Source organism: Rattus norvegicus, chromosome 2 (assembly GCF_036323735.1).
Source record: "Rattus norvegicus strain BN/NHsdMcwi chromosome 2, GRCr8, whole genome shotgun sequence".
Lineage (NCBI taxonomy): Eukaryota > Metazoa > Chordata > Mammalia > Rodentia > Muridae > Rattus > Rattus norvegicus.
In genome coordinates, this window is record NC_086020.1 from 119,496,286 (window position 1) to 119,517,741 (window position 21,456).

General features: G+C 44.8%; 1 long non-coding RNA gene across 29 annotated transcripts in view; it reads left to right on the forward strand.

Moving 5' to 3' along the window:
• The window catches only part of LOC103691527 (uncharacterized), a 621,145-nt gene extending 600,093 nt beyond the window's left edge, over nucleotides 1-21,052 (forward strand). For 5 of the 29 annotated variants that reach the window (XR_010064229.1, XR_010064235.1, XR_005500877.2 and 2 more), the window contains 2 exons: nucleotides 20,452-20,577; nucleotides 20,680-21,052. This is a non-coding gene — a long non-coding RNA (uncharacterized LOC103691527). Of the gene's footprint in view, nucleotides 1-7,002; nucleotides 10,043-13,100; nucleotides 13,175-20,451 lie in introns of those variants that run through there. The other 24 variants (XR_010064227.1, XR_010064236.1, XR_001836674.3 and 21 more) reach the window with 10 other exon arrangements.
• The last annotated feature ends 404 nt before the right edge of the window (nucleotides 21,053-21,456 follow it).

Below are 21,456 nucleotides of genomic sequence, written 5' to 3' on the forward strand. Positions count from 1 at the left end.
GCAGTGAGTTCCAGGACAGCCAAGTTACATAGTAGAATCCTGTCTCCAAACAAAGAGGAGGAGGAGGAGGAGGAGGAGGAGGAGGAGGAGGAGGAGGAGGAGGAGGAGGAGGAGGAGGAGGAGGAGGAGGAGGAGAAGGAGAAGAAGAAGAGGAAAGGTTTTGGTTTTTATGGGGCGTTAAATAAAGGTGACCCTGGGGAGTACATAGAAGAACTGTCAATCTTTAAAAAAGACTTTAATTCAGTAAAATTTGCCAATTTGCAAATTTGTTTACCATTGTGCATGACTTCTTTCTTTCTTTTCCCCATTTTTACTTTTTTGACTCCGGGTTCTGTATAGCCCTGGCTGTCCTGGAATTCACTTGTAGACCAGGCTGGCCTTGAACTCAGCGATCTGCCTGCCTTTGCCTCCCCAGTGCTGGAATTAAATGAGTGTGCCATCGCCACTTGGCATTGTACATGCTTTCTAATTAAATATTTTGATTGATTGGTTGGTTGATTGGTTGGTTGAGACACACTGTCACTATGCATCCCTCACTGCCCAAAACTCACTATATAGACCATGTTGGCCTTGAATTCCCAGAAATCTGTCCCTTTCTGTTATATATGATTTTTTAAAACACTGGTTGAGAGTTCAAGACAGTTTTGTGTAACTAACTAAATGACTGCACGGATTTCTCTCCCGTTCTGATCAAACCCAGGCCTTGACCATGCTACACAAACATTTTTACCTCCATGCCCATTGATGGAACTTGCTTTGCTTTTTCTCTTTCAGGGACAAGGTCTCAAGTAGCCCAGGCTGACCTAGAACTTCCTGTGTATCAACAACTCACTATTTAGCCAAGCTGGAGCTTCTTTCTGATCCTTCTGCCTCTGTTTCACATGCTTCTGGTTTCATTCTGTGCTGGTTCAAACCCAGAGTTTCTTTTTCTTTCTTGTGTATTGGGGCAAGGGGGATTAAGGGTTCAGAGCTTCATTCTTTAAAAGTGAGCATCCTACCCCCTGTGCCATGTCCCACCCGTTAGTTTTTATGGACTGCTGTCTTTTAATACCTTGGCAAGGTTGAAGAAACAAAATTATCTTTTACTTTTGTTCTTCTTGGAGATTTATTCCTCATATTTAAAGAGTTGCAGTGTCCTATATGATGGTACCTGCTTTTAATCAAGCATTTGGGACACAATAGAAATTCAAGGAGTCATCCTGGTCTACAGAGCAATTCTAGGACAGCCTGAGCTACATAGAGAGATCCTGTCTCGATAGATGGATAGACAGACAAATAGACAGACAGACAGATAGAGAAGTGGTACTTGCAGAATGCTATAATGTTTATTTGTGTTAATTTAGCCCCTTCGAAACATAAAAATCAAGTGGGGTGGTGGCTGCATAAGCCCTTAATCCCAGCACACTAGAGGCAGATCTCTGAGTTCAAGGCTAGCCTGGGCTACAGAGAGAGTTCCAGGACAGCCAAGGTCACACAGAGAAACCTTATCTTAAAAAACAGAACAAGGGGTTGGGGATTTAGCTCAGTGGTAGAGCGCTTGCTAGGCAAGCGCAAGGCCCTGGGTTCGGTCCCCAGCTCCGAAAAAAAGAAAAGAAAAGAAAAAAAAAAACAGAACAAAAAGACAGACAAAATGATGCCAATGTTTGATTCAACTTGGATTTTTCCACCCCCCTGGGAGTCAGAAACAAAATTTGTGTAGTCCAAGTTGGCTCCTCACTTTATACAGCCCATGTGACCTTAGAACTCCTGCTCTTTCTGCCTCCGCCTCCCAAGTCACGGCTGTCTACTCTGCCTATCCTTAGGCATTCTGTTTGTTTGTCTGAGATAGTCTCTATCTCTAACCAAGATGACCTTGAACTCCATCATGCCTTTGTGATCCTGCTTTCTCGCTGGCCTGTGCAAACTTTTAAAAATGGAGGGGAAAAAAACTGCATGAGGAGAGTGTATCTCAGTGACAGAGCACTTGTCCAGCAGGTTAGAGACCCTGATTTATTTAGTCAGGATGCACACACACACACACACACACACACACACACACACACACACACACACCTTGAGAAATGACAAGATACTCCAGGTGGTTTGGGTCCTGGGGCTGGAATGCACAAGAAAACCTTCCCTTTCATTTGAGCAAATTAGTCTGAGAACCTCAGGAAGACCCTCCCTGGTGACCAAACTTGGCCCCTCAGCAGTTGTCAGTCAGGGTCACAAACCTTGCCAGTATCCTTCTGATATCTTTATAATCTTCCTAAGTCAATTTTAGAAATGAAATCTGAAAAGACAGTAATCCAGTTGCTATCTAGCACCTTTTTTGGAGATTACCATTTAATTACGACATTTCTCCTCATCTTTCCTCCCTCCAAACCCTCCATGTGTCCCTCTCCTCTCTCTCTGAAATCTTTTCTCACTATTTGTTATTGTGAGTACACATGTACGCACATACGCATTCCTAAATACAGACTGCTGAGTCTGTATGGTTCTTGTACGTATGTGTTCAGGGCTGTCTGGCAATTGGGCGATGAACTGATGTGGAAGAGCACCTCTCCCATTCCCAGCATTCCTTGCGTGCCTATAGGTCTTTGTGTAGGGCTGAGACCTCATGAACTTTTCCTCCTGTAGTTCGACATGTTCATTGTGTCCTCCTTGTTAAGCTCAGGTTTGGGTGGCCATGTTGGTGAGCCTTTACAGGTGTAGCTTCTGGAAACGCCATCTCACAGCAAACACACTGATCTTCTTACACTCTGCTGTACACCATTTGCATGTGAGTACGTAACAGTACTGACTATGGCCCCTGGCTGGGAGAGTGGGATCCAATCCCAGAGTCACCCATCCAGCGTCTGATGAGTATCAAAGACGCATACCTCACCTTCCAGCAACCATTAACTATCCAAGATCCTCAGGCAGGGATGGGGCCCCCATGAGCCTCTCCTCAATAGCTGTCTTGTTTTGTTTTTTTGAGACAGGGCCCTCTGCATCTGAGACTGGTCTTGAACTTGGTATGCAGCTAAGAATAACTTAGAACTAGTTATCTTTCTGTCTCCATCTCCCAAGTGCTGGCATCACGGGCATTCACCACTATCCTGGCACAAATATACTGAAAGACAGGAGCAGAGAGTGAAAGCCTCCAGAATAGTCCGGTGAGCATCAAATTAGTCAGTGAACACAAACGTTTTGGGTAGCATAGAATAAGGCAGGAGGAAAAGGTTATTTTCATGGTGTTTCACTCTTTCCCTCCCTTCCTTTTTCCCCCCTTTAGTTGAAGTCTCCTATAGCTCAGGCTGGTCTCTCAAATGCACTGTGAAGGGGATGATTTGAACCCCTGGTCCTCTTGCCTCCACCTCTCATTCCCACTGCTCTCATTACAGGCACCAACACACCCAGCTCTTACCAAGAAACCTTAAGTCAGTAGAGACTCGCAACTGATGCCTGAGATCCACTCACATAGAAAAACTGGGTTGGAATATATTCCAACACCAACTCAAAAGGAAATCTGAGGCTTATCCTGAAGATGAGCTGCAGGTCTTGGGAAGGAAACACAGCTCCTGTCCACAGCTGATTAAATCGGAGAGGGCACTAGTGAGTTATTGGTGAGCAAGACTGGTCCAGAATCATGCAATTTGCTAAGCTCAGAGCCTTATGCTGTGACTGAGTTCTAAGAGGTTTTTAACTCACAGACTCCTTTCAGTCAGGAGACAAACCTTTGGAGGACTCAGAGCAAGGTGTATGTAGGTTCTATTTTAAAAACAACAACAACAAAAACAAAACAGGGGAAGTCACATCTCCTACACTCAGAGATATCAACAAAGGGTTATTCAGGCCTCAGTTCAAAGCAAATCACTTACTTAGCCCTCAGAACCTATGCAAGGGCCAGATGTTTGGAAAGCTTTTCTTGGTAATTATGACAGCTGTACAGCATTGAGAATGCCCAGTACCATAATTTTAAATTTGACTCCGACACAGACAACAATTCAGACATTTCAGGAAGCATACTTGAGTGTGACATGTGAAACAATAAGAGAAAGAGAGTCTTATCAATCCTAGAAGTATGTAGCTCAGAAAGATTGAGGTATGGCTTGAACCATAGATAGATAGATAGATAAATAGATAGATAGATAGACAGACAGAAAGAAAGAAAGGAAGGAAGAAAAAAGAAAGAAGAGAAACAGAAGAGAGATAATAAAATAGCTGATGGGGGCCAGGCACAGGGTATGTGCCTTTATTTCTAGCACTCTAGAGGCAGGGGCAAGTAGGTCACTGTTATATGCTGACTGCCGGTGTTTGAATGCAGTGTAAACCACAGTGCTGTGGCCTGGAAGATGGCTGGTTGCCTATTCTGAGGATGTGTGAAAAACTTCTGCCTGGTCTTCTAGCATGTGTCAATGATTACTCTAGCCAGGCTCTGATACTGCTGATACCTGCCCAGCAGAGCTGGGCAGTCAGGGTGGGGAACCCTGAGCTGGCAGACGCTTTGGCTCAGGAGCCTGAGGCTAGCCTGCACAATGAAGTAAGACCTCATTTCTTGGGCTGGTGGCAGAAGTTTGCACGTGATCCCCCTCACCCACAGCTGCAGCATCTCCTCTCCAGAGACAAAACCTGCTGTTGGGCACGCCAGACAGGCTGCCCCTCCCGTGTTCCTTCTGAAGATTTTCGTGCTCTCCTTCAACCAGAGAGCCCCAGGTTTGAAAGTCAGCTAGTAAGTCTGGGCAGCAATTTCCTTTGCTCACGAAGACATCTCCCTAGCCTGAGGACCCTCCCACCCCCTATTGGAAAACTTTCTTTCATACAATATATTCTGGTCATATGTTTTCCCTTCCCTAACTCCCCCCAGATCCTCCCCACCTCCTCAACCAGTCAATTCATACTCTTTCTTTCTCTCTCTCCTTAAAAATATAAACAAGCAAAGTCAACCAAATGGAAAAATCCCAAGGAATTCACACACCTACACACACACACTCACAAACATGCATACACACACACTCATTCTCTCACTCACACACACGTTAGGTTTTGTCATTTTGGCACAATCTAGAGTCACCTAGGAAGAATAACGGCAATAGAAAAGATGCTTCCACACAGGCAAGGCTGTAGAGCGTTGTCTTGATCTGTGATTGATGCCTCAGGGCCAAGCCCACTGTGCAGCTGTCAGTCTTAAGCAAGTAGATCTGGGTTGCAACAGGCAAGCGAGTGGGATGGGGAAATAGATCCGCAGTTAAGAGCAGGGACTGCTCTTCCAGAGATCCTGAGTTCAATTCCTGGCAACCACATAGTAGCTCACAACCATCTGTAATGGGATCCGATGCCCTCTCCTGGTGTGTCTGAAGAGAGCTGCAGTGTCCTCATATACATAAAATAAAATTTAAAAAAGGGAATGGGGATAAGCGAGGAAGCTGTGAAGAAGAGTAAGCAGTAAGTGGCTTTCCTCTGTGGCCTTTACTTCAGTTTCTGCCTCTGGGTTCTTGCCCTCAACTCTTGCCTACTTCCCTTCATGATGGGCTGAAAGCTGTAAGAGGAAATAAGCCCTTTCCTCCCCAAGTTGATTTTGATCGTGGTGTTTTATCATAGCAGACTAAGTCGCATGTGTGTGTGTTTGTTATTAAGCATGTGGGGGAAGATTGCAGTTTCATTCCTGATTTGTCATCTAATCCAAAACAGAAGGTGGGCTTGCTTTACCTGTGATGGGAGGGGAGGACCAGAGACACCTCAGTCTGCCTCTCCACTGCAGAGCAGGCCCAGCCTCATGAAAAGGAAACACAGTTGACTTCGCTCACAACCACCTAACAAAAAGCTGACGAACGCTGCTCCTTCTGTCACAGACTCTCTTGACAAGCAGAGCCGGTGTGTGACACTGTGACATCTACTCTATACTCAGTCACCAGCCCTCGAAGGTCTTCCACATGGGGATAGGAAACTGTACTTGTGGCCAGTTGGTGCTTGGGTTCAGATGAGGCTCTGTCTGCTAGAGGCAAGTGAGATATTTGGGGGGTTCCTGCAGGTGCTTTGGGGTTCCTGCATGACGCCACATCTGCATCCGTCATAGGCCATTTGTGCTAAAGCCTGTGGTAGTCGTGTCTCCTGGTTTGTCAGACTGATATGCAACAGCCGAGGTCCATGCACACTGTGGTCTAAAGTGTCTGGACCTGGAGTTGCACTGATTGAAGGCCATCTCCAGCCAGATCTGCTTATTTATGGTTGTGCTGTGTTGAGTCATAAGGTAGGAGGAGGTGCTGGGAAGGTGGCTAAGTGGTTAGAGCGTTGGCTGCCTTTGTAAAGGAGTCACGTTCACCTCCCAGCACCCACACGGAGGCTCGCAAACACCTGAAACTTAATCTAGGAACCTGATGCTCTCTTCTTGCTCCATGGACACCAGGGACTCATATGGGTACACATACATCTGTGCAAGCACACGCTCATACACATAGTACATATAGTATGTATGTATATATAGTATGCATGTATATGTAGCATATATGTTTGCACATATATATATAGGAAGTATATATGTGCATATACATAAATATATATATACGCACTGGAATATTATAAAAATGAAACTAAGAGAATTCATGTGGATCACTAATGAAGAAGGAACAGTAGAGGCAGATCACAACTTTTAAACCTTTAACATTTAAAAGAAAAAACCTAAAAGTACCACTTTTAAGTCTTTTAAGTCTTTATTCCTTTCTTTCTTTGTTTCTTTTTTGTAATCTAATTTCATTTTTTATTATTATTTTGGTTGTGGTTAAAAAAAACAAAACAAACAAACAAAACAAAACAAAAACAAAAACAAAACCCAGACACCCAGTCAAATTTAGAGGGGCCAGCTTGGCATGTAGGAATTGGCTGGCCAACCAAACTAGAATTTTAAACAACTTGTTTTTCTCCTGAGATATATTTACATTGAAAAATGTCAATTCGTCTCAAATTCAAATTTAACTGGGTATCTGCGTTTTGGTTTTCGTTGCTTTTTAGCTTTCTTTTCTTTTCTTTTTTCTCTTTTTCTAGAGAATTTCAACAATAAAAAACTCATAGAAATCTGGAGGTATTATTTTGTTTTTTAAAGGCTTCATTTACTCCAACTGCTAAGGATGAAGAACATTAAGAATTCTGTAACCTGCTGGAATCTTGGAGCAGAACAATATCATTGCGGCTCAGACATGTCAGTCAAACAGCAGATGCTACCTATCTGTCAATGTGTGTCCCCAAAACAAGGTACTTAGCATGAAGACGTAGCTGGGTCTCCAGAGAAGGCGCCAGAGACCCTGGCACACTGAGCTGTGAGGACAAGAATCAGAGCTGGAAGCCAGCAGAGACCTGTGCCAGAGAAACAGGCTGAAAAAAACTAAAATTGGCCAAAATCACAACTGTCTGAGGCTTGACATGTGGCTTAGGTGATAGGGTTTGTGCCTAACATTCACAAGCCGGTGTTGGATCCCAAATGCTATAACCAGGCACAAGTAGGCAGTCCCAGAATTCGGGAGGTAAAGGCAAAAAAATTAAAAAAGGATCAGCGATTTCAGCCCTAGAAAGAGCAGGAGGTCAATAACGCCACATTAACAACCACAAAAAGATACAAGTATAAAGATAAAATCACTTTAGGATAATCAGGAGTTTGTCTTTTGATTGGGTGGGTCCTGTGCTTTTATTTAAAAATTAAAGCATACAGGCACACGCTGGGTGATGTTTGCCCGTCTTCTGTGAAGTGCTGAAGGCTGACTTGTACTGTAAAACTTTCAGAAACACAGAACATCAGTAGAACTTTCCTGGCCAAAGGGCTCAGAGGAGCCTACCACGGGCCCCAATGGGCCGGGCTACCCTTCCCTGCTTTAGATAAGGCTTTCACCATAGGGTCGAATTCGGTCCTGCTCTCCCCCTGACACGTCCGCCCTTGCTTTCTTTGGCCTGCAGAGCCCTGTGGGACATAAATACTATTATATAACCGGCCCCTCCCATCGTGCCTTCACTGGCCTTTGATAGGACTTAGAAAGTGATTACATAGCTTCATTTATTTCTTTGAATACTCAAGTTTCACGGTCATTAAAGTAATCACAGACTCATCTCGGTCCCCATGTGAGGGCAATGCGGCAGTCTCTCCTTTAACCATGATCTCTCTCTCTCTCTCTCTCTCTCTCTCTCTCTCTCTCTCTCTCTCTCTCTCTCTCTCTCTCTCCCCTTTGGTCATCACCTCTCTCCTGCTCGCTAACTCTCTTCCCCTTCAACCCTGCCATAAAGGACGATAATTTAAATTTTGGCAGTGAATCATGACATTTATTCAACTGGTCTCCAAACCACGAGAAGCTGGGTCTTACACTGTTCAGAACAAGCAATAGCAAAGAGCAGTTCAGCGAGGAAAGGGTTAATTGGGTGAGTAAAGGCTATTTTTAAATCTGGCCCCTGTCTGCCCGGCTTGAAAATCCACCCGGTACTGCAGAAATCCTAAATTGCACTGCCCTGCACCCCACTGAAAGTCTTCAGTGCGCTGTAAGACCTCCTCAGCATGGGGAAGATTGGGGGTGAGCCGCTGGAGGAGGGGCGCAGTCTCGGCCTTTGTGCTGCAGGCCAGTCACGGAGGTCCTGCGGAGAAGGCGCACAGAAACCCTCGAGGCCTGCAGGAACAGCCCCGCACAAAAGCGCGTTACATGCTTGCAAATCGCCCCACCGCTGTTATTTTATTTACTGTGGTCTGCGGGACAATTGTTTTCTCTTTGCAAAATTTTTCAGCTTCATGGGCTTTTCTCCTCCTCTGCAGCCATGGTCACTTGTACCACGAGGCCACATAGAGAAGTCCGTCATTCCCCCCCATCTCCCCCCATCTTCCTCAAGGCAGGGCAAAGATCCTGCCTGGGCAGGAGGCCACGGAAGGATGCGATCGATGAGTGCCCGGGCTTTGCTTTCTCTTCCAGGGAGACAAGATTGGAGAGCTGTGTGTTTGAAATAATGACTTCTATCAGTCTCGTCTGTGTGGTTTGGGTCTACGTTGTTCTGGCTTTATTTGATTACTTTTGTTAGAGATAATGCCCACACTTATCCTTGGGGACTTATTTACTGGGATGAGAAGAGGAAAAAAAGGTCACATACACTTCACTGAACCAATTTTGCATCTGTAAATCCCAGTGATTTTTTTTCCCAATTCTAAAACTGATATGAATATCATATCATTATGGCTAGACATATGAGTTTGTCGTTTCTTTGCTTGGAAGGTTTGGAGGAAGGGAAGCTACCAAAACCAGTTATTTTTAAAACCCAACATGGGTGAGGAATTGGGAATGGTCAGCTTGGTGGGTAGGAACTTGCCACAGAAGCCTAGGGGCCTGAGTTCCATCCTGGGAACACACATGGTAGAAAAGACCCAACTTCACAAAGTCATTATCTGATCTCTTCCACAAGGGATCCATGACATGTACACACACACACATATACACATACACACACACACACACACACAGAATAAATAAAATAAAATGGAAAAATCATCTTTGAAAGCAAGTTCTTTTTGTTATTCTTATGTGAGGGCTTTTGCTTTCAAGACTCTCACAGTGTAACCCCGACTGGCCTAGGAAACAGAGACACACCTCCCTTTGCCTGCCTCTTGAGTTATGCGGTTATAGGCATGCACCAATATCCACCAACAGTCTGTGGGGTTTGTTTTGTTTGCTTGGTTACTTGTTTACTTGAGACACGGTCTTGCTGTTTACCACAGTCTTATTGGTATTCCAGGATAGCTTTGAATTCATGGCCATCCTGTCTCTGCCTGAAACTACAGGTATGAACCACCACATTTATGCAGGCTTTCTCTAGTTTGGTGTGTGTGTGTGTGTGTGTGTGTGTGTACATGTGTGAATATGTATGTGTGTGTGCTCTATATGTACTCCACAGGTATAGTTTTCAGGACACTAATAAGTCATATATCTCGTTTATACACACTCGTATACCTAGAAGGAGTCTGGAGGCTAATCTCATGGCTAGAGGGCAAAGCTTGCTTGTTATATTTGATTGATAATGTTTATTTGCTCGTTGCTGCCTAATAAAACAGTGTAAAATCTGATTGCCTGAAGCAACAGCCATTTTTTTTATTATTATTCTCTCTTATGGTGATTTGGTTCAGAATTATCTGAGCATCCTCTGTTGCCAGTGGAATCAGAGTCTTTGGGCCGTGTTATCTGGAATCCATCTGTTCTGAACCTTCCAATGTGGTTTCTAATACAACGCACAGGGAGACAGACATTGGTAATGGTTGGAGGCTATCGGGAAGTCATGCTACTTGACTGGTCAAACAGAAAGCCATGCTTCTCCTCAGGAAATCTCCCTGTGGTTTTGGCATCCTGCAACTCTATTACAGGCTAGAGCCATGTTTAATTAAAGGGAAATGACGTATAGCCTTTGCAAGCTCAAACCTTGAACTGGCCAAATTCCTCCCCATCATATTCTATAGGGCAAACCAAGTCGTGAGTTCAAACCATATTCAAGTGGAGGGGCTAAAAGAGTGTGAGGAATATGTCCCTTTGGGGTATCAATATATAAAAGAAAAACAACAAAAAACAAACAAACAAACAAACCTGTGAGGTAGTCCAAAAAGAGACCGAGGACAATGCTGTATTACTCTCTTGCCAGCATCTCTCCAAGAAGATACCAGAACACACAGTCCCAGAAACGGGACTGCCTTTGTCCTGTTTGGTAGAGTACACGTCTTGTTTGGGAAATGTACACCTCTCTTTTATTTTTTGAGGTTGTAATTACATCATCTATTTCCTTCCTCTAAACCCTTCCATATACCTCTTCTTGCTCTTTCAAATCAATGGCTTTTTTCTTATTGTTTTAATACATACACATATATGTGTACATATACATACATTTGAATACACACACATATTCCTAAATATAACCTGCTTAGTCTACGTAATATTACTCGTATGTGTGTTTTCAGGGCTGATCTCTGGCATCGGATAACCAATCCATGTGCTTTTCCTTGGGGAAGATTATGTCTGCCGCTCTTGGCACTCCCTGGTTGCCTGTCGTTCTTTATACAGGGATGAAGCCTCATGGTCTTTCTCCCACTCATCTTGGTCCATTCATTCCTATCGTCCTTATCCAGTTCATGTTTAATTAGTCATGTTGTTTAGACTTCATGGGTGATATCCCTAGGAGACAGTCTCACCAGTCGCCCTGCATCGTACCCGAAGCCCCATCCCCAATTCTATGGCTTTTACAATCTTTCTGCTCTGTGTTCTGCACTATTCCCTGAGCCTTAGGTGTGTGTGTGTGTGTGTGTGTGTGTGTGTGTGTGTGTGTGTGTGTACGGGGAGTTTTATAAATGTAACTATGTGACTGGGCTTCACAATTCTGCAATGTGATTGGCTGTGGTTTTCTGTAATGGTCTACATATGTTGCAAAGAGATGTTTCCTTGACTAGGGATGAGGACCACTCTTATGAAGCTAGATCCTGAAAAAAGAATGTTTTGTTTGTTCCTTAAGGTTTTTATAATTGGACGTGCCGGTGCCGGCCTCTTATATCATCAGTTGGAAGTGGGCATAGAGATCGGTTTAAGGCAAACCTCAATGAATTTGAGGCTAGCCTGAAATATATGAGTCCCTGCCTCTAAAACAAAAACAAAAAAACAAAAAAACAAAAAACAACAACCAAAACCCAGAACCAAAGGCCCAATCCCAGGGAAGAAGAAGCCGCCTATCTTTACGCCTTTCTCTTCAGTCAATGTGGTCAACTTCTCCAAGGCCAAGTCAGAGATGCTGCCTCCTGTGGGGCAGATGAACAAGTAAAAGACTTCTCTTGGTACCAGAAGAGTAGAGTGGGGGTTGAGGGGGGAAGTGGGTGGTCTCGTCCACTTACCTTATTTTTTGTTTGTTATTTTTCATCATTCCCTATGAAGACCAGGGAGGCATTCAGGAGGAGTTTGAACAGGTAACTCCCGCCCAAGCCAAGGCTCGGGAACTAGCTCTGGCCCTGGGAAGGAAGACTACGTGTTGAGCTTGCTTTCAATAGATGGCATGCCCAGGACAACAGAAGGAGCAGACAAGCAGAAGCCAGGGTTCACAGTTCACTGATGGGAGCTGGAGAAGCAGCAGCCTCCTCGGCTTCCTTACCTAGAGCTCAGTTTTGGTCCCTTCTCCACAGCCTGCTTCAGGCTCTACTTGTGGCCTCTCTGAGCTCCTACATGGAGAGCGCACTTCATAAGGCCTCTTACAAAGCTGCATTCGGTGCTTGAATCAAACACCCTGCTGCTCACACTTGGCATTTACTCCTAAACTGTTCCAGGTTATTCCAGAAGGGAACTTTTGGGATCTCAGCGCGGTCACCTTTCTGGGTCTTTCTTAGCTGGAGATGTTCTTGGAGTAGCTGACAATGTGGAAAGGTGGAGTGTTCAATGCTGGTTCCTGAGGACTGAGCCCTGAACACAGGATGGTGGGGGAGTGAGGCAGCACTCAGCTTGGAGGTTTGTTGCTGGGGCTTCTCACCTGTTCCGGCTCTGGAGGAACAGGAAGCAGAGACAGCTGGGTTCTCACACCACATTTTGTGTGTTGTTGATTTAGGGAAGGCCTTTGTGCTGGTAAACACTGTAGGTTTCTATCTTACAAACATTAATATTCCCAATTCAAGAAAACCCCCTGCCGTAGTAGCTTGGGCAATAAAAATAGAAGGCTCTTATGAGATGCTGGAAGATGAATTTTACCTCATTATAGTCCAACATGTCTGCTCACTTGTGGCTAAGGGCCTCCTCCCATTGAAAATAATCTTAGACATGACTATAGTGACCTGGGGACAGACTTAGAGCATCCACGTTGCTGTTCAGGATGGTGCAGTGCCTGAGGTTAGACAAAACAAGATTTCTGTATCTTCTCTCTCTCTCTCTCTCTCTCTCTCTCTCTCTCTCTCTCTCTCCAGACAGTCTCATGAGTCCCAGGTGGCTAAGGATGACTTTGAACTTCTGAACTTCTGCCTCTACTTCCCAAGTGCTGAGTTATGGATACAATGCCTACCTTGCTCAGTGCCACGGGGTTGGAACCCAGGCTTTGTGACTAGGTGAGCACTCTACCAACTGGGCTATAGTCCTAGTCCTTAGCTCTTAATTTTGATTTTTTTTTTTCAGAGCAATGAACTGTCTTCCTACCCAATTCATATATTCAGCCCTTGTTTCTACTGAGATATGTCTCCAGCCATTAAGTAAGTACCCCAGTAAACTGTCAGTTGAGGTTGTTTTGAGCTGTTCAACAATTTGAGGGCTGGAGAGATGGCTCAGCGGTTAAGAGCACTGACTGCTCTTCCAGAGGTCCTGAGTTCAAATCCCAGGAACCACATGGTGGTTCACAACCATCTGTAATGGGATCAGATGCCCTCTTCTGGTGTGTCTGAAGATATCAACAGTGTACATCATACATAAAATAAATAAATAAATCTTTAAAAAAAACCCAACCAACCAACCAAACAAACAAACAAAAAAACACCAAAAACAAAAACAATTTGAGTTACGTTGGGGGCTTCTCTTGGACTCTCTTTGGTCCAAGGGATGGATGAAAACTCTGCTTGTTCCGTGGTATGTGTTTGGCTCATCTGTTTGGGACACTGAAAACACATGTCAAGAATGATATGGTCCGGACTGGAGAGATGGCTCAGCAGTTAGAGATGGCTGTTCTTCCAGAGGACCTGGGTTCGACTTCCAGCACCCACATGGCAGCTCACAACCGTCCGTAACTCCAGTTCCAGATGCTCTGCCATGCAGACATACATGCAGGCAAAACACCAATGCACATGAAATAAAAACTAAAAAACAAACCAAAGAATGGTATGGTCAAGGTATCCTGAGTTCTCCTTGGGGTACGAATTATTTCAAAATTTCTCCCTAACTTTACTGGAGATCCCAGAGGTCACTAGGTTTGGGAGGGGAAGGTTAAGGCTAAGGGATGGAATAGATGTTCTTTCAGGGCTGATTGTGGAGATTAAAAAAAAAGATAAAAGGTGTTTTACAACACCCTCCAGCAAATGTGAGACACTCTAGGCCTGGGAAAACTAGAGACCCCGAGGGCCTTCTGGGTGGAGTTCTTGAGCATGACCTGGGGCCGTGGAAGAGAGCAGCTCGGAGTAGAGGGGAAGATGACAAGGTCAGAGCTGGTTTTGGGGTTGTGTTTGTTTGTTTTGAAGTTCTCCTAGCCTGCCCGGAGTTGGCTGCACACTCTTTATGGGGATAGTGAGTGAGGCCCACCATGCCTCGAGTAGACTGTATTCTTTCTAGGTGAAATTTACCGATTTTAGAAAAGGGTTAATTTCTCTCTTTTTCTTTGAATGAGTCATGTGGTTTTAATGATTCTCCGGGTCCCAGGTGAAATTTACCGATTTTAGAAAAGGGTTAATTTCTCTCTTTTTCTTTGAATGAGTCATGTGGTTTTAATGATTCTCTGGGTCCCAGCACAAGGCTGGAAATGGTGGTTGAAATATAAGTGGGAGAGATGGCTCAGCAGTTAAGAAGCACTTGCTGCTCTCGCAGAGGACCTGGGTCCAGTTGCCAGAACCCACATGGAGGCTCACAACTGTCTGTGACTCTGGTTCCAGGGAATCTGATGCCTTCCTTATTCCAACCGCCTCAGGCACCAGGCATGCATATGGTACACATCTGTACACACATGCAGGAGAAATGCTTACAGACATCAAATCGAAAATAAAGTCATCTTTAAAACATAAAAAGAAATATCAGAAGTGAAAAGGTCGATGTGAGAAGTCCACATCCTAATACCAAGTCCTAAAATAACTATGACTCCACCAGGGCCCAAGCCTGATGACCTAACCTGAAACTCTGGAATCCTTATGTGGAGAGAACCGATTCCCACAAGTTGTGCACAGCACACACACACACTACAAGCTTACTAAATAAATAGGAATACCATCATTTCATACTTAAAACACAATCTCATCATTCAGCAAATGTTCAATGACACTAGCTAGAGAAGTTCCTCAATATTCCTTCTTTATGGCTGTTACCTTCTCATGGACAGGCAATTTCATATATTGGTGAGTGTCAGGAGGGGGTTGTGGCGGCCGCATTTGAGAAGCAGAGGTGGGCGGGTACTATGAGTTTGAGGACAGCCAAGGCTGCATAGTGAGTCCCTGTCTCAAAAGTAAAAATAATAACAGTAAAAATAAGGGAAGAAAAGTGTTAGCAGAAAAATCCAGCCAAGATGGGGTGTGTGTGTTTTGACCCAGATGAGACAGGATGCTCCTGGAAGGTGTAGCAGAGAGGAAAGTTCAAGGTCAGAGTGAGAAGTGGCCTCAAAAATAAACAAGATAAGGGGCTGCAGAGTCCACAGAAGGCAAGAGGTCTAGTTGATTCGGACCAGATAGTGACTGTGTCCTTGGGGGAATGTCCTTGCCCAGGAGGAAGCCAAGTGACCACCTGAGTTCCCAGCAGTGCAACAGGAAGTTCCAAGGCCCCAAGGTCTGCCCTGTCTTGATGGGGACAGCACAGAGAAGTTTCTGACTGAGTCCAGCTTCCGCTTGCAGCAGCCTATGGATCTTCCATGATTGTGACCAGTTTCCCTACCTGTGTGTGCTCCTCCCATAGAAAGATCTGGACTTTAGCACTTCCTGAATAGCCACAGGTTACTGAGAGCAGGCTTCCCAGAGCACAGAATCACAGAGCACTCCCAGGAGAGCAGTAACAGCACCCGGGACTCTGGGAAGATCAAGGTTCCCTCTGAAGTTCTTAATAAAATAATGTTCACATGGAAGCAAAATGATAATTTTATTAGAATTTAAAAGGAAGGGCTGGAGTGATGGTTAAGAGCACTGACCACTCTTCTAGAGATCCTGAGTTCAAATCCCAGCAACCACATGGTGGCTCACAACCATTTATAATGAGATCTGATGCCCTCTTCTGCTGTGTCTGAAGACAGCTACAGTGTGCTTATATATAATAAATAAATAAATCTTTAGAAAAAAAAGAATTTAAAAGGAAAACCCTAGAGCAGGGGAGCTCTAGAGCTCAGCATCTGCTTGGAGGAGACTGGGGGAAGAGAAGGATAATGCTGTGCCTTTTGGGTTACTGGCTGGAAGGTCCTTTACAAGGGGCAAGCTGAAGGAGTTGGGAAGCCCAAGTATCAGAGAAAAGGTTCTTAGTTCAGGCCAGCAACAGAAGGAAGAGGATAAAGGGTAAAGGGAAGGGGACACTGTACTGGGAAAAGTGTTCAGTCTCTAGGACGCTCGGGCTGCTCAGCTTGGCTTGAGTGCACTGCACCAGAGTCAGGAACTCTGGGAAAAAAAAGATACAGCATCTCAATAAAGGAAAAAGGTCTCTCTAGCCCAGCTTAAGGTAGACTAAGCTTCCTAGGGGTGTCCCTTAGCCAGGTGATTGACACTGCATAGCCGAATGTTGGATCTCCACCTTGGCTAGAGATTCAGTTCTCTCCCTCCTCTCTCCTCTCTTTCCCCCCTTTCATTTTACTTGACCTGTTGGGTTTTTATTTTGTTTTGACACAGAGACTTTGTAAACCAGGCCAGCCTAGAACTCAATATGTAAATCAGACTGGCCTCAAACTCAGAGACCCTCCTGCCTCTGCTTCCTTAGTTTGGGGATCAAAAGCTGGTAGCGCCATGCCCAGCATCAGATTCTATTCTTTTGACTGGTTTTCCATTAATGGGCCTTTATTGCTAACACCACCATTCCACAGATTGAAGAAGACTGCCAGGAACAGAGCCCAAGACTCTATGAGGGCAGGCAAGGACTCTGCAAGGGGGATACATTTACATTCCCGGTTGTCTAGTTTTTCTTTCTCCCTTTCAGACAGGATCTCATTATCATGCCCAGGCTGGCTTTGACCATGAGATCATCCTGTTTCATTATTCCAACATACCCTGTCATGTTAGCATGCCTATCCATGAATTGCATTCTAGAAAAAATTAGATTTAAAATATTTTCAAGGCCAAATACCTATCAGTACCTTAGAACTGTAAGCCACACTGACAAGGTTTGCCCACAATACACTCTGCTCAAGCTTGACAGCATCATGACACATGGTAACTTGCACATTTATTTTCCATGAGACATTCTCAAGAGCGCAGACTGTATCCTTCCTCTTCCCATCTCCTCCCTTCCCCCGCCCCCAAGTCCCAGAGGATGCTTTTACCCTTCAATCTTTTTTATTCTGAAACTTATAGACTGTCTCGGAGGGCAAGGAATCCACGGCAGTGAAAGAGCAGTGTAGTGCCTTCCTGTTATCCACTGGGGAAAGAACAATTAGGAAAAGAAGGAAGGAGAAAAGTGTTAAAAGAACCATCCATCCCTAAGAAGCAAGGCCTTTTGTTCTGTGGACAGACTTATTTCAGTCAGCAAGTCTGGGCCAAGTACACTGTATCAATGCTGTCACGCCAACTGGGTTGAGGGTGACAGTCTCGGAAGAACGATTTTAGGGAAGTTGGCATCTCCTTAATACCTTCAAAATGCTATGGAGCCTGGGACCTACCCACCAAGCTTCTTGATGCTGACAGACACCTATGCATCTAGGCAATTAATTTGACCCGAGCTTCATAGTGAAACCCCTTCTCAAAATTCCAAAGCCAAATCAGACCCAATCAAACAAAACAGAAACAACTGCGGTGGATCTACCCAGCAACAGCTTCAGCCCTGAGTTGCCGGGTTTGACTTTAATGTCTGACTGTCATTTTTCCTGTGATGGGAAGGCCGAGAGCAGGGCACATACATCCACTTAAGAGTTGCCTTTTTTGGAAGGCTGTAAAATATAGAATTAGGAAAGAGGAATCAGTTAACCGAGGGGGTGGCGGTAGCCTTTCAGAAGAGGGTCAGCACGGTGCAACCTCCTTTCCTATCTTGAGTTCACAGTCTTCCACATGTGTGTGGTTTCCTTCCCAAGAGAAGCATAAGTGTTCTGGAGAGAAAGGAAAAGAGAATCAAAGCTGTCAGAAACAGCCCTGCCAATATTGATCTCTTAGTGCTGAAAAGGAAGGTTCTACCTGGCAGTATTTAAATGGAAAAGAAAGAAATTCACGATAGAATGTTATGTGCAAGACAGAAGGAGAAATTATACTTGTCAAGCCAAGCACGGTGGCCCATGCCTGAAATCCCAGCACTTGAGAAGTGGAGACTGGAGGATTAGTGACTCAAAGCCAGCCTTGAAAGACAGAGGCAGGAGGATCAGTAGTACAAAGCCAGCTTGGTTACAGACCGAGTTCTAGGCCAACCTGGACCATATGCATCCCTGTCTCAAACATACAAACAAACAAACAAACAAAACCCAAAAAGCCCACCACCAAAATGCTCTATTACTTAACTGCCAAGCCACGTGCCTCCCTCGCCCATCATGTTCAGTTAGCCCCAATAGAGCCTAGTATCTTCTAGTCATTAGCTTTCAACCAGCAGGAATACCAGATGTGAGTTCTTTCCTATGGAGTGTTGTGAACCCCAGACGACCACCAAGGACTGTCTCCGATGTAATAGCATTAGGGTCTCTTTATTACAAGTTCAGGCTTGGGTTCTCCTCCAACCCAACCCTGACACAGCAGAACAGGGAGGGAAGGTGGATATACTGGCTAGTTTTGTGTGTCAACTTGACACAAGCTGGAGTTATCACAGAGAAAGGAGTCCATGAGATCCAGCTGTAAGTCATTTTCTCAATTAGTGATCAAGGGTGAGAGGGCCCAGGCTATTGTAGGTGGTTCGATCCCTGGGCTGGTGGTCTTGGGTTCTACAAGAGAGCAAGCTGAGCAAGCCAGGGGAAGCAAGCCAGTAAGTAACATCCCTCCATGGCCTCTGCAACAGCTCCTGCTCCCTGACCTGCTTGAGTTCCAGTCCTGACTTCTTTTGGTGATGAACAGCAACATGGAAATAAGCTGAATAAACCCTTTCCTCCCCAACTTGCTTCTTGGTCATGATGTTCGTGCAGGAGTAGAAATCTTGAGTAAGACAGTGGTGTAGCCTCCAACCCTCAGCAGGACAAGTTTTTCTAGGAAAATAGAAGCAAGTGAGGGGATGAGGGAAGGGGTGTCCAGTCTGTCCAGCATCTAATAGAAGGACTGTAAGTGGACAGGTGGGTGCTCTGAAGCAAGGCCATAAACATCTGAAACAATCAGACTAATCTTTGATTAACTGTTGCTAGGAAGTATCGAGGGGGTAACTCTGGCCATGGACAAGCCCCGAGGTCCTTTCTGGTACATGGGTGCAGCTCGAGTTCTGCTGAAGGTCAACTTGTCAAGCTTTTTTCTTTTCTTTAAGATGGAGGCCGGTCCCAAGATGGAGGAGGTTTGGCCTCTCAGGAGTAATGTCGATTCCAATCAGAAAGTGGTTGGTTACCCTTATAACAAACTTGCCTTCTAAATGACTAAGTCTCTATTGTAAATTGTCCCTGTTGTAAGCTGTGGTCAGAGAAACTTCTTTTCACAAGGTGTGACTGCAGACCAGGGAACTGGTCAGAGTGCTAAGTGTAAGAGATTCTTGAAGGCCCAAGGTTCAACCATAAATAGGATATCTATCTCATGTCCTCCACGGCTCAGAGAGCATCGTGGAAGAGAGAGAAGAAAGACCGTTAGGGTTGGAAGAGATGAAGTGTTGTAATGTGTTGTCTTTCGGGTAAAGCACGGCCATTGCACTCATGAATTCATAGCAGCCATAAATATCCGCAGAAGACCTGCAAGATATTGGGCCCACCAATATCTACAGGTAACTAATGGTTTCTGAGGAAGAGAGATATTTTCTTCATTGTTGTAACTACATACAGGTAAGGCGCCTATGTTCCTATAAACAATCTCTCACCTATGATCACGTATTCCACCTAAATGAAACTCACTGGGTCAAATACACACATACATACTCAGCATGAAGGAGGGGAGGTGAATTGGGACAAAAACCCTCACTGTTTGCTTCCTAAATCTTTCCCTCCTGTGCTTTTGTGGGACAGGGTCTTCCTGTGTAGGCCTAGCTGACCTGCTGTAACTTACTATGTAGTTCCTGCTTTCCCCAAGCTTGCAGTCATCTTCCTGTCTCTGTTTCCTTAGCCCTAGTAAATCTTTCTGAAGGGAAAATAATAGAAAAGCATTTTGACTTGAGGTTTGAGAACCTTGAAACCTGTCAAAATTTATGCTTCAAATCCAATAGTTAGACTAGATGTGACTAGTTTTATGTTAAGTTGACACAAGCTGGAGGTATCTAAGTGGGGGGGGGGGACTTTAACTGAAAAAATGACCCTATAAATTCCTGCTGTAATTAGTGATGGATGGGGGAAGGACCCAGCCCATTGTGGGTGGTGCCATCCCTGGGCTGGTGGTCCTGGGTTCTGTGTGAAAGCAAGCTGAGCAAGCCATGAGGAGCAAGCCAGTAAGCAGTACCCCTCCATGGCCTCTGCATCAGTTCTTGCCTCCAGGTTCCTGCCCTGCTTGAGTTCCTGCCCTCACTGCTTTTGATGATGACCTATGAGTGAATAACCCTCCTTTTCTCTCCCCAGGTTGTCTCTGGTCATGGAGTTTCATCACAGCAATAGGAACCCTAAGACATACATACCTGTAATCTGGAATTGGACGTGGGAGGACCGAGAGTTCAAGGTCACTCTTGGTTATTTAATGAGACTGAGGTTAGCCTGGACTACACAGGACCTCTTTTGCCAAAAATGAAACAAACAAGCAAACAAAAAAATAGCAAATCTGAGACAGTTTTTTTTTTTTTTATGTTCTAGCTGCCACACATTTGGAAAACTTGTATATTTATGTAAAGCTCCAATATCCAGTCTCAAGGATGACTCAGTATGGTAAAGACCCTCGCTGCCAGGCTTGATGACTTACGCTTGAGTCCTGGATCCCACATGGTGGAAAAGTCAACTTTCACAAGTTTTTGACCTTCACAGTAGTCACATACAAACAACAAAACCCTAGTTTGGGACCGTAGAGATGGCTCAGCCATCGTCTGTTGAGAGCCCTTCACATAGCTTCTCACAACTGCCTGTAACTCCTGTTTCCAGGGAGTTGGTGCACATGTATAACATGTGCACTCATACACGTGAAAATAAATGGATCTTTAAAATACAAAAATAAAAACAAAGTTTTAGGTTGGTCCTGTTTTGCGTGTGTTGTGTTGCTTAATTCCTACCTCCATAAGACAAAGGGTCTCTGCACCCATTTTCAAGGGGAGAAAAGTGAGACTTGTGTGATGAATACCCAATCACTGGTTGATGCGGAATGAAGTCACCTGCAGTTCACAGACCTTCCCCTAAAGAATCTTCTCTGATCCTCTGGACGAGCAATTCATTCTTTTCTTCTCCTTTTCCAAACCGGAGGGACCTTATTGCCCTCAGAGAGAGAGAGAATCCTGTGTCTTAAAATATTAATGGTTCATGCACGGAGAGAGAAGTGTTTTCTAAACAAGCCACCCTTTCTGCTGGGGGGGCAGAGCAGAGGGTTCTAAAAAGCCCAATATGTCTGCTTCCTACTCCACGGTCCTTGCAAAGAGTCAGAGG